The sequence below is a fragment of the Mesoplodon densirostris genome, chromosome 1, assembly GCF_025265405.1.
Source record: "Mesoplodon densirostris isolate mMesDen1 chromosome 1, mMesDen1 primary haplotype, whole genome shotgun sequence".
NCBI classification, from domain to species: Eukaryota; Metazoa; Chordata; class Mammalia; order Artiodactyla; family Ziphiidae; genus Mesoplodon; species Mesoplodon densirostris.
This window is the reverse complement of record NC_082661.1, coordinates 198,907,152-198,918,769: the sequence shown is the minus strand read 5'-3', so window position 1 is coordinate 198,918,769 and position 11,618 is coordinate 198,907,152.

Sequence of the window (11,618 nt, the reverse complement as noted above, 5' to 3'; positions counted from 1 at the left end):
GGCAGAAATCAGGGTGTTTCTCCCCGACTCTTTCCACCTCAGGTAGCATCGCCGGCTGCAAGTCTATCTGCCCCGTGGCCTCTTCTCTCTTTGCACAGGCTGGATGTAGTTCCCACTTCCGCTGGGTGACCCCAGACTCTGGGGTCCAGTAAGAACCCTATTTCCCTTTGTCCCTCCCCACTTTGGGTGGCAGTGGCTCTTTCTTCTGCCGTTGCTAATCCCTGGGTTGCCTCTCCATCCTTTCTTTGATTTCTAAGCTATTTCGTCACCTGTGTAATCAGTTTTCGGTATGAAATTACATCTGCTTTTCAGGGTAGCTGGTTTCCTGGCTGGACCCTGACTGGTAGAAAAATGATATAATTAATTGACATTTGGAAAAGATCACTCAAACTGCAGGGGAAGAATGAATTGCACGGAGGGAGGTAGAAGCGGGAAGACCAACTGAGGTTGAAACGGTAACCTTGGTGACAGGCTGAGAGGTTGAATGTAGGCAGTGGCCAGAGTTTCAAATGAAAAGGGGTTAATCTGAGAAATGTTAAGAAGGTGGAATCCACAATAGTTGTGCCTGATGGGCTGTGGGGGAGGAGTTATAGTGATAGCCATGTTTCTAGCTTGGGCAAATGGGTGAGGGCATTCCTTGAGGTGGGAAATATTGGAGAGAGAAGGAAGATGATGGGTTCTGCTTTGGACCCATGGGGTTTGAGGAATCTGTGAGATCAGTTATTGGACAGATGAGTTAGAGCTCAAATAAGAGATCTGAGCTAGAGAAGTCTATGAGAGAATCACCAGAGTCTCTGGGTGTTTACAACCACAAAAGTGGCAGAGATCATACGAGGTAGTATGTGGAATAAGGACAGAGAGGGGATTATAGATGAGAAGAAGTTTTGGAGGAACTACAAGTGTCAGCAGCCTACTTTCAGATTTACAAGAATCTTTGGATTCTTTATTTATTTGTTATTTTTGTCTGTTTGTTTGGTTTTGGCTGCGTGGCTTGCAGGATCTTATTTCCTCTGACCAGGGATTGAACCCGGGCCCACAGTGAAAGCTCCGAGTCCTTACCACTGGACCACCAGGGAATTCCCCCGAATCTGTGGATTCTTTCCAGGCCTGTTGATTCAGAGCTTCTGCTTACCTCAAGAGGAGGCTGGCTAGAGGAGACCCTTGGAAAAACTGGTTTGAACAAAGGAAAGAGGTTAGAAGGTAGTTGCCAAGATGCTGACTCAGGCTTGTCAACCAGGATCTGATACTTGAAGCAGCCACTTCATCAAGCTTTCTATATTACATGAGAAGTTTTCCTAAGCACTAATAAATAAGGGCCAGTCTTAATTACTATTTAGCACAATGTGTTACATGTTTTGAGAAGGAAGAGATTGCTCTGCATTGTTTGGATCAGAAAATGATTTGTACAAGTGAGGATGATCTGGGCCTTTAGCACAGGCTGGGTTTAGCCAGCTAGAGAGGAAGGGCAGACAATCCCACTTTGCAGGACATGTCAGCAAAAAGGCAAAGACAAGACTATATCTATTCAAGGGACTGAGAGAAAATAATTTGAAAGAAAACAGAGAGTTTATAGAAGACAGTTGGGACAAATATAATAGCCCCAGAATACAAATGTTGGGTTGAAAAACTGTCATGATGAGGAGGAATTTGACTTCTCTATATGATTCCAAAGGACGGCAGTTGAGCTGTAGGGCAAAGTTACAGGAGTCATACTTTAGCTGTGCCAGAGACACCCAGAGATAAAAAGCCTCACCTTGGGAGGTAGTGAGTTCTCTGTCTCTGCAAGTGTTCAAGACGGACAGAAGATGCTGGAGAGAGCAGTAGGACCAAATTCATTTTTCCCAAACTGCTCTTCAAGGCCCATTAATGGGTCATGAAATCAATTTAGTGTGTTGTATTAATTTGCTGGCTACCATATAACAAAACACCGTAGACTGGGCGGCTTAAGCAGCAGAAATTGTCTCACAGTTCTGGAGGCTAGAAGCCCCAAATCAAGGTGTTGGCAGGGTTGGTTCCTTCTGAAGGCTGTGAGGGGAGAATCTGTTCCAGGCCTTTCTCCTTGGCCCATCTTCTCCCTATGTCTCTTCATATCGTCTTCCCTCTGTGCATGTCTCTGGGTCAAAATTTCCCGTTTTTATAAGGACACCAGTCATATTGGGTTAGAGCTCACCCTAATGACCTTATTTTAACTTGCTTACCTCTGTAAAGACACCATCTCCAAATATGATCGCCCTCTGAGATATAGTGTTTAGGACTTCAACACATGAAATTGGGTTGTGTCGAGGGGACACAATTAAACCCGTAACAGGTTTCTTCATCAAAATTTAGAAAGAAGGAAATAGCATAGAATAGAATAGAAAACATTAGAAGACATCATCTCCACGTGTATGTGCATGTGTCCTGGGTTGTCATGTAAAATGTCACAGTTAAAGTTTCTAAAGCTGAATCTGGACTTTAGATTGAGGGAAAGTTCAAAGGAGGATTTCAGAGCAGATTCCCTTCTCCTACCTCCTCAGAAGTGGGAGAGATGAATCTGAGCAACTCTGCCTTGCTCTCTGCTACTCAAGGGCCATCGCTATGTGTGCACAAGGTGGGTCCCAGAGTTATCTGAGCAGTTCACGTCTGCAGGTCTGTGTAGGCCCTATGTGGGCCTTGCTGAGCCATGCTGGTCTGTGTTTGTACTGCCTGCTTTTCTTTTCCTGTGTGTTGTGCACACTTGCTTTTATTAAATTCTATTCCATTGGTACAGGAATCTTCTTGTGCTTTTTTTTTTTTTTTTCTCACAATGCTTTTACTCTTACTTAAAATTCCATTTGTAGAACGAATTTATTCTAAGCCTAACTTTAAACCGAGTTACGTGGGATGAACTATATCTTATCTTTGTTAAGGGAAAAAACTAGTTATAAAAATATAGCTGTGTGGAGGCATACCCTATTTCAAGTAATTGTGGCATTAGTTAGGACTGAACATATAAATCACATCACTCTCTGCTCGGGGACGCTAGCAAGTGCCCCAGGTGAAATTTCCAGTGACGGTTCTCTACTTATTGATGGAAGAGATAGGACTGGTCTTGGCTGTTTGGATTTTATGCCTGAATAATGCTCCACTTCACTCAGAATGTAATCAAATTTGTGACTTGGCATCTGTAGTCATCTGGGTGACTGTATTTTTTATGCATTTGAATCAATTGACAGGAAAATATGTCCTTTTATATAATTGCAGGTTCTTCTAACTGCAGAAAGGAATGCCCATTGGTGGGGGTTACTTTGGTAGTCAGGCCTCAGATGCAAAGGTCAGGACGCAAAAGTCTGAGATGTAAACGGACAGCTCAGAGGAGGTTGCCTGAGTCACAGAGAACGGACAAATCTGTTTCTCGTCTGCTAAAAAAAAATTCTGTGCTTCTAGATCATGCAGTGTGTAAACATAGCACCAGGGGCGCTCTCCTGCAGGTGAACTATTAAGGGCCACCTTAAAGGGTAAATAAGGGTAAATTTTGCGACGTGTCAATTAAGTCTGGAGGGGAAGGCAATGCGAGTCTGCTATAGTGCTGTTGCTTTACGTTTCAACTTCTTTCCTGTTAATTGAATCTTGATTAGAAGTCAGAGAGGATATTAGGAATTTCTATCTTAATTCAGCACTATAATAAGCTCTCTAGGAGGAACCAATAGGTATTTTCCCTGAGTAATAAGTTTAAATGCAACTCCTTTGTCAGCAGTTCTGAATTTAGGGCACAGTTTTACTTTTTAAACCATATTGACATAATCGAAGTGAGAAAGAGGAACTGTATTTTACCTGGTGGAAGAGATGATCATAGCCATAAGCTACTTACAAAATATCTCTTGTAAGAAGTGCAGATAAAAATGATCACACTTACTGAGACCTCTCTAGGTTCTGCAAAGCCTAGATATGGCCAGGCTGGCACAGAGAAGGCAAGCCCTCTCTCAAGCCCATGTCTCCCCCCTAAAAATATAGGAACCAAGTAGTGCAAAGGCAAAGGCAAAGAATTCAAAGGCCAGCCTCTTTCTCTCACAGCATCAGTGGCATTGCTCACCATCTACAAATCACTCACTGCCCAGGTTCCAGTGGGGGATGAGTGATGCTGGAGGAGCTGCTGGAGCAGAGCCATCCATCCTGAAAAGTTCACGCAGCCCATTGGGTAGCTCCACCCTATGACTAAGTAATCCTTTATTCACCTCTTCTTGATCCATTCACGCATTTATCTTGGAAACTTGCATGAATTTTCTTTCTTCTCACATTGCCTACTCTTCCCTGAATCTTCCCATCAAGGGGACATTTCCTGCCTACCTGATAGAAGTTTCCTTATCCACTCCACTCTCCTACCCTGAACATCTATGTTTCTTTATATCTAGTCTTGCCTCCTTCAACCTCAAAAGAAAGGCTTACCTTTCTACCTATTTTCAGCCTCTTGGACAATTCTTATTCAATGATCCCCTCCTTCTTTAGACTCTTCAGTCTTTTCCATTGGGTTTTCATCCTTTTGGCTTTTTACAAAAATGCACAAGAGTATCTGGTCCAGGGGAGAACACACAAACACACACTCAAAAGTGAAAAGGTCCAGCTTAGATTAGATTCTGCCTCATCTGCAGCTTTCTCTCTGACCAGAGGCTCTCTTCTCCATGAACTCCAGCCCTCAGTTCTTGCTGACCAGGTGACATGTGGTACTTATCAGTTAGTCTCTGCCTTGTATTGCCAGTATTTTCACATGTAAGAACCAAGTTATAGGTAGGCTCCTATAAGAGGGACTTAGTTGTTTTTGTTATACCTCTCAGCCCCCAGCTGATTTGAGATCAAGACTGTATTCTATGTCCTAACGTCAAGGGAGAATTGATGTTCTGATTATCTGGACATATCAAAGAAAAATTATTATTATTATTATTATTATTATTTTTTTGCGGTACGCGGGCCTCTCGCTGCTGTGGCCTCTCCCGTTGTGGAGCACAGGCTCTGGACGCGCAGGCTCAGCGGCCATGGCTCACGGGCCCAGCCGCTCTGCGGCATGTGGGATCTTCCTGGACCGGGCCACGAACCCGTGTCCCCTGCATCGGCAGGTGGACTCTCAACCACTGCGCCACCAGGGAAGCTGCCCCCCCCCCAATTTTTTTAATATTAGGATAATTCAAGCAGAAGTAGATTTGTCATGTAGTGTTTAAATAATACCAGGGACCCTCATAAGGACGTTTTTTACTGACGAGTCCCGGGGTCCCTTCTCAGACCATGGAAGTCCTTTGTTACCTTTTTCCATTACGGCAGGCCCCAGAAATTAAGTTTACTTGCTTCTCTTCTTAGCAGCTGCCACCGCCCATGCCACTTCGTATAATCAGAGCCTCTCACAGGTGCAGAGGGACTCAAGCTACTTCCATTTTTTGAAGTTCCTGGTATATTGAAGGATACATAAATTGCAAAATAGGATAACAAAAATTCTGGTCTGTTTAACAATTAAGCACTTTTAACGTATGCATTGTTACTATTCATAGGATAATTATGAGATGTATTAAAAATATTAATGTAGATCCTATAAAGACTGTGTGGTTGGGTAATGTGACACAGGATTGAAATTGAAACGTCTTTTTTAAAATTAATTTTTATTGGAGTATAATTAATTTACAATGTTGTGTTAGTTTCAGGCATACAGCAAAGTGAATCAGTGATACATATACATATATCTACTCTTATTTATTTATTTATTTATTTATTGTTTGGTGGGGGTTCTTCATTGCTGCATGTGGGCTTTCTCTAGTTGAGGCGAGTGGGGGCTACTCTTTGTTGCAGTGCACGGGCTTCTCCTCGTGGTGGCTTCTCTTGTTATGGAGCACGGGCTCTGGGCACGTGGGCTTCAGTAGTTGCCACATGCAGGCTCAGTAGTTGTGGCTCGCAGGCTCTAGAGCACAGGCTCAGTAGTTGTGGCTCATAGGCTTAGCTGCTCCGCTGCATGTGGGATCTTCCCGGACCAGGGATCAAACCCGTGACCCCTGCATTGGCAGGTGGATTCTTATCCACTGCACCACCAGGGAAGTCCTATCCACTCTTTTTTAGATTCTTTTCCCATATAAGTCATTACAGAGCAGAGTTCCCTGTGCTCTACAGTAGGTCCTTATTCGTTACCTATTTTATACACAGTAGTGTGTATATGTCAACCCCAATCTCCCAATTTATCCCTCCCCCCCTGCTTTTTTAAAATTGAAAGGTCTTTTTCTTTCCATTGGTCAGTGTATGTGATTGTCTGTGATTGTGTGCATAGTCTTTCTTGGAGGTAAGTTCCAACGTCTAAATTTGAGGCCCTTTGTGTGTTGAAGTGCTTGGCCAAATAGCTTTCCTGCACTGACTACCTGCTTCCTCCAGGTACCAGACACACAGACAGATGGTCCCACAGTCCAAGTGATATGTCTCCTTGGAGATAAGCTCTCCCCAAGTCCTGCTGAAGAGTGGTAGGAAGCCTCCCAGGTATCACCCTGTCTTGCTGTCCCTAAATATAAGCACATAGAACCACTAGGCTTTGAGGAGAAAACAAAAAACAAGTATCCTTAAGTTATTAACTTTGGGAAATTTTACAAAGGTTTGATAGTCCTAGTTCCTTGTGTCTGCCCCTTGACTCCCTGGGCTGAGATGGCACCTGAAAACTGTGTGATTACGTCCTCCACCACTATTCTTCTGAAAGTTAAAGCTTATTACAGACGCTCCATTATTCTTACTCCATCTTCTGTGAATCCCCCTTGCTCCAGGATGTACAGGGAAGCCATGCAATCCCACACCAGCTCCTGTCATTAAAACTTGCTCTTAGGTAAGGATCTGCTAAATTCATTACCCTGGGACTTATACGATTGCTAGGGCATACTTCTCGGTCTTTCCAAGGACTTACAATTTTAACCAAAGACAAAACATTATTTTTAAAGACCAATAACTGAAAAAGCACCATAGTGCTATATAAAATGTAAACTACTCTTGTTGACTGTTTAGGGATTTAAGCTTCTTACCTGATACTCTGCTGTGAGGCATTTTCAGTTTTGATCTAGAGATCTAAACAGCACTGGTTAGTTGATAACTAGTGTTTTGTTTCTTGCTCCTTGTCCTTAATGTATAGAAATTACGAAACAGGGAAAATTCATCCACTTGCTCTGTACAACAGCCTATGAAGTATATTTATCTATAAAAGAACAAACATGGTATTCAAGCATTCTTTTGCAGAATACTTAATCCTTCAGGGAGAAAAGATACAGTGCCTAGCATACCTGCTCAGAATTTTAATGATAAACTTTATTATAGTTTAGTGTATCATTGGCTTGCAGTTTTGTAATCTTACAAGAAAATTTCCGTTTCCACATAGCCATTAAATATCTGATTCATTTTCTTGGTTCAAGATAATGCCTTTCAGCTATACCACCAGGAAACCAGAGTCTGCATTGCACAAATATAAGATTGAGTGTGATTAAGCTATTAAGTATTTTAATTATCTTTTACTGTTCTTTGGATATAGTATGTTTTTGAGGAAGCAGAAGCAGAATTGGAGTACCTTGATATTATACAGCTTTATAGAACAAGCATATGGACTTGGCTTATTCATCATAATTGGCAGAGATTCTGCTGTACAGAATCCTGCAAGAACATCTTAATTTCCTTGCTCTAGTGAATATCACAGTGAGCACATTTACAGCATGAGTTATGGAGAGAGTGAAAATATTTAAATCTTTATAGCATTTTTATGTTCTCTCTTCCTTTTTGGTAATCAGATCTTGATTAAGAGGTAGAATTAACACCCAGTAGGACATCAGTTTCTTGGCTTGAATCTTCTGCTTATCTTTTCCTTGTCCTTAGGACAAATAGAGAATGATTTATGGACTTCATGATTCTGAAACAATAAAAAGTATCTGAATGCATATTTGCTGTTTCCTACAAGCCAATTACATCTTGTTTACAATATGAAATATAAAAGAAACTTGGAAGGGAAAATAAGTAAATTGGTGTCATTTTGTTTTCTAATTGCCTTATTATGTTTTAATTTTCCATTTATAGGGCAGTCATTCCCATGCCCTTCCTCCATCAGTATCCATTTCTTTAGCTACTGAAATTTTGTCACTTTCTCTCTCAGCAGATTTCCTTAGGTGAAGACAACAGTAGGCGTGTTTTGCTCTTTATGGAGTGCTTTTGCCTATACTCTTGGCACTTTTTCACAATCTCTCTCTTATTTTAAAATAGTTTTATTGAGATATGTTTCATATGCCATAACAGTCACTCATTTAAAGTGTACAGTTCAGGGGTTTTTAGTATACTCACAGAGTTGTGCAACCATCACCAGAGTCTAATTTTAGAACATTTCAAAATCCCCTAAAGAACCTCTGGTAACCATTAGTAGTCATTCCTGTTCCTGTTTCCCTCACCATGATCCCAGCCCCAAGGGGCCACTAATCTATTTTCTGTCTCTGTGGATTTACCTATTCTGCACATTTCACATAAATGGAATCATACAGTGTGTGTGGTCTTTTGTCACTGGCCTCTTTACTTAGAAAAATGTTTTCAAGGTTCATCCATATTGCAGCATGAAGCAGTATTTCATTCCTTTCTATTGTTGAATAATACTCCATTATATAGATATATTATGTTTTATATATCCATTCATTAATTGATGAACATTTGGGTTGCTTCTACTTTTTGGTTTTTATGAATAATGCTGCTGTGAAAGTTAGCATAAAAGTTTTTTTTTTTTTTTTTTTTTAGATGTTGGGGGTAGGAGTTTTTATTTATTTATTTATTTTTGCTGTGTTGCATCTTCGTTTCTGTGCGAGGGCTTTCTCTAGTTGTGGCAAGCGGGGGCCACTCTTCATCGCGGTGCGCGGGCCTCTCACTGTCGCGGCCTCTTGTTGCGGAGCACAGGCTCCAGATGCGCAGGCTCAGTAGTCGTGGCTCACGGGCCTAGTTGCTCCGCGGCATGTGGGATCCTCCCAGGCCAGGGCTCGAACCCGTGTCCCCTGCATTAGCAGGCAGATTCTCAACCACTGCGCCACCAGGGAAGCCCCAGCATAAAAGTTTTTGAATAGACATATGTTTAGTCTATTTTTTTTTAAGGATGAGGAAAATCAGACTCTGAATGTTAGAGCTTAGGCTTCTGATTCCTAATAAAGCTCTTTTCCTACTCACTTTATTCCAGAAATTTTAGAAATACAAGTTATTTTAAAAACTCTAGTATCACACATTGCTTCTATTTCTAAACTTGATTTGCATCAAAAATGCAGGAATATGTTCTAAATTTTTTCTCAAAATATGTTAAATATCTTTGCATCTGCCTATATATCTCTTCATAATCCAAATTGCAGATAGGCAGTGATGTCAACCTTCTAGTAAGTCTTTGGGATACTTTGCATGCAATATAATCCTTTTAAATAATAAATAATTGTGAAGGAATTCTGTTGAGAGTACTTATGGAATGAACCACCCCTTGTTATGGGCCTTAGAATGCTGAGGAAATGAATGCTGTGCAGAGAGACCTGGCTGTAATAAATCAACCTAACGTAAACTATGTCAAATTAAAATTGAGTGCCTAAATGAGCTGTGATCATAAGTGTGCTGCAGTCTCCAAGTACAGAAACTGCATACAGCCAACTTGTAGCAACCTCCTGGAAAGTCAGTCCTCTGGAAACCAAACCACGGCAGCTGGTTAATGATATTTTCATTTGTACCCTCCTTCAGAGTGCTGGGCTTCCTCACTAGTTTCCTAGTTCTCCCCACATAGTCTGGTTTGTGTCTGCCTTTAGGTTGGCCTTTTGCATACACCTGGCTGTCAGTCAACTCTTAGGCCCATAGAATATGAGCATCAAAAGGCACCATAGAAATTATCTAAATCAATGCTCTCCTTCACCCATCAATACGTTAAAGACGAGAAAAATTAGGTCTGCCAGGGTCAAATAAGCTGATGATCTAAACCCATACTATTCTGGAACTCCTAAATACGAATCCAGGATAATCCCAATCTAAGAGACGCCCCAAAACCTGAGAACTGTGATGATTATAAGACACGACATTTGTTCCTTAGCTGTCTGAACAATTCAAGATTAATTGTGGTTACATCCATTTTATGTGGGAGCACACATGTTTTCATTATCAGTCACACAGCAAGATCAGGACTAAAAAGAAAATGCATGTGAGGTAGTGTTGATTGGTGGATATTAGGCACAGACTGTGTTCCAGGTACTGTGCTGGGTACTGGGAATGCAAAGATAAATAAGGCATGGTCCTGCTCTCAAGAAGTAAGCACATAGGTTCAGTAGTGAAGTAGTGGGATATTCTAGGCACAGAACAACATAAACCAAGGTACAGAGAGAGAGCTGAGCACTGTGTGTGTGTGTGTGTGTGTGTGTGTGTGTGTGTTCTGTTTAAGACTGATAGCAGCTTAGAGGAAAGAGTGGGTCATACGGAGGCAAACTGAAGTAACCTATCAGTGCTCCTAACAGAACTTTCAGCAATGGTGGGAAAGCTCTATACCTGCACTGTCCAGTAGGGTAACCACTAGCTGCATGTGGTTATTGAGCATTTGAAATGAGGTTGTGTGACTAAGGAACAATATTTTAATTTTCATTTAAATTAATATAAATTTAAGTTGCCACATATGGTTAGTGGTTACTATATCACATAGCTCAAGTCTAGATAGCCAAGCTAGATGCAATGGAGTTTTCTGGGTTAAAAGCAGAATTATATCCTGTATACCATCTCTCTATATGCTCCAGACTGATGAGTCAAGGAGATGATAAGGATGTGCTGTGGTGAGTGACTTTGACTTTTCACATCTCCTTTTGGTGCCTTAGTTTCCTCATTGTTGAAATGACAGTAATAATGTCCTTCTCATGGGTTTTCAGGAGAATTAAATGAGATATTATATGTGAAAAAGCTTTGCAAACTTAATATATATGAAAACACTTTCTAAACTATCTGAAGTTCTAAAACAGTGATTCTCAATGGGGACTTTTGGCACAGCTGTGTGTGCTTTTCCCTTATCAGATTGGATAGGGGGAATACTGGCTAACAGGCAGGACCCAGGAAGGCTAGACGTCCTGCATTGCATGGGACATTCGTGTAAAAAGTAAAAATTTCAAATCTCCCAATGGACATTTACGTAGATGAAAAACCTACTTATTATTATTGAGCACATAATTTACTCCATTTTATATATAAACACAAAGCAATTTTATATGGTTTCAATAAACACTGCATTATCCAGGAGAGTAACTTCAATGTATATTAAAGGAAAAACATACTGAATCTCATTCAAGAGTTATTTACAATTTCTGAAAATCGACACACAAATGTTAATGTCACTAGTTATATTTGAAACTCCTTAATCAGCCTGTATTTGCAGTGGTTGCATTTATCATGATTATATGTGCATGTATGTCTGATTATTTCATTGTCTTCAGTGTAGATCGCCCCCATTCATTTACATACTGAATTGCACATCATATTATTATAACGTATTTTCCATTTATTTTTCCTTTATGTTATAGCTCAGGTTGTATATTGATTTTTTTGGAAATTATGTGTGTAGCTAGATATGAATATCACTTCAGGGCAGTAAAAGAGCCATTATTAAATATTTGTTATGAAAAGGTAGCACT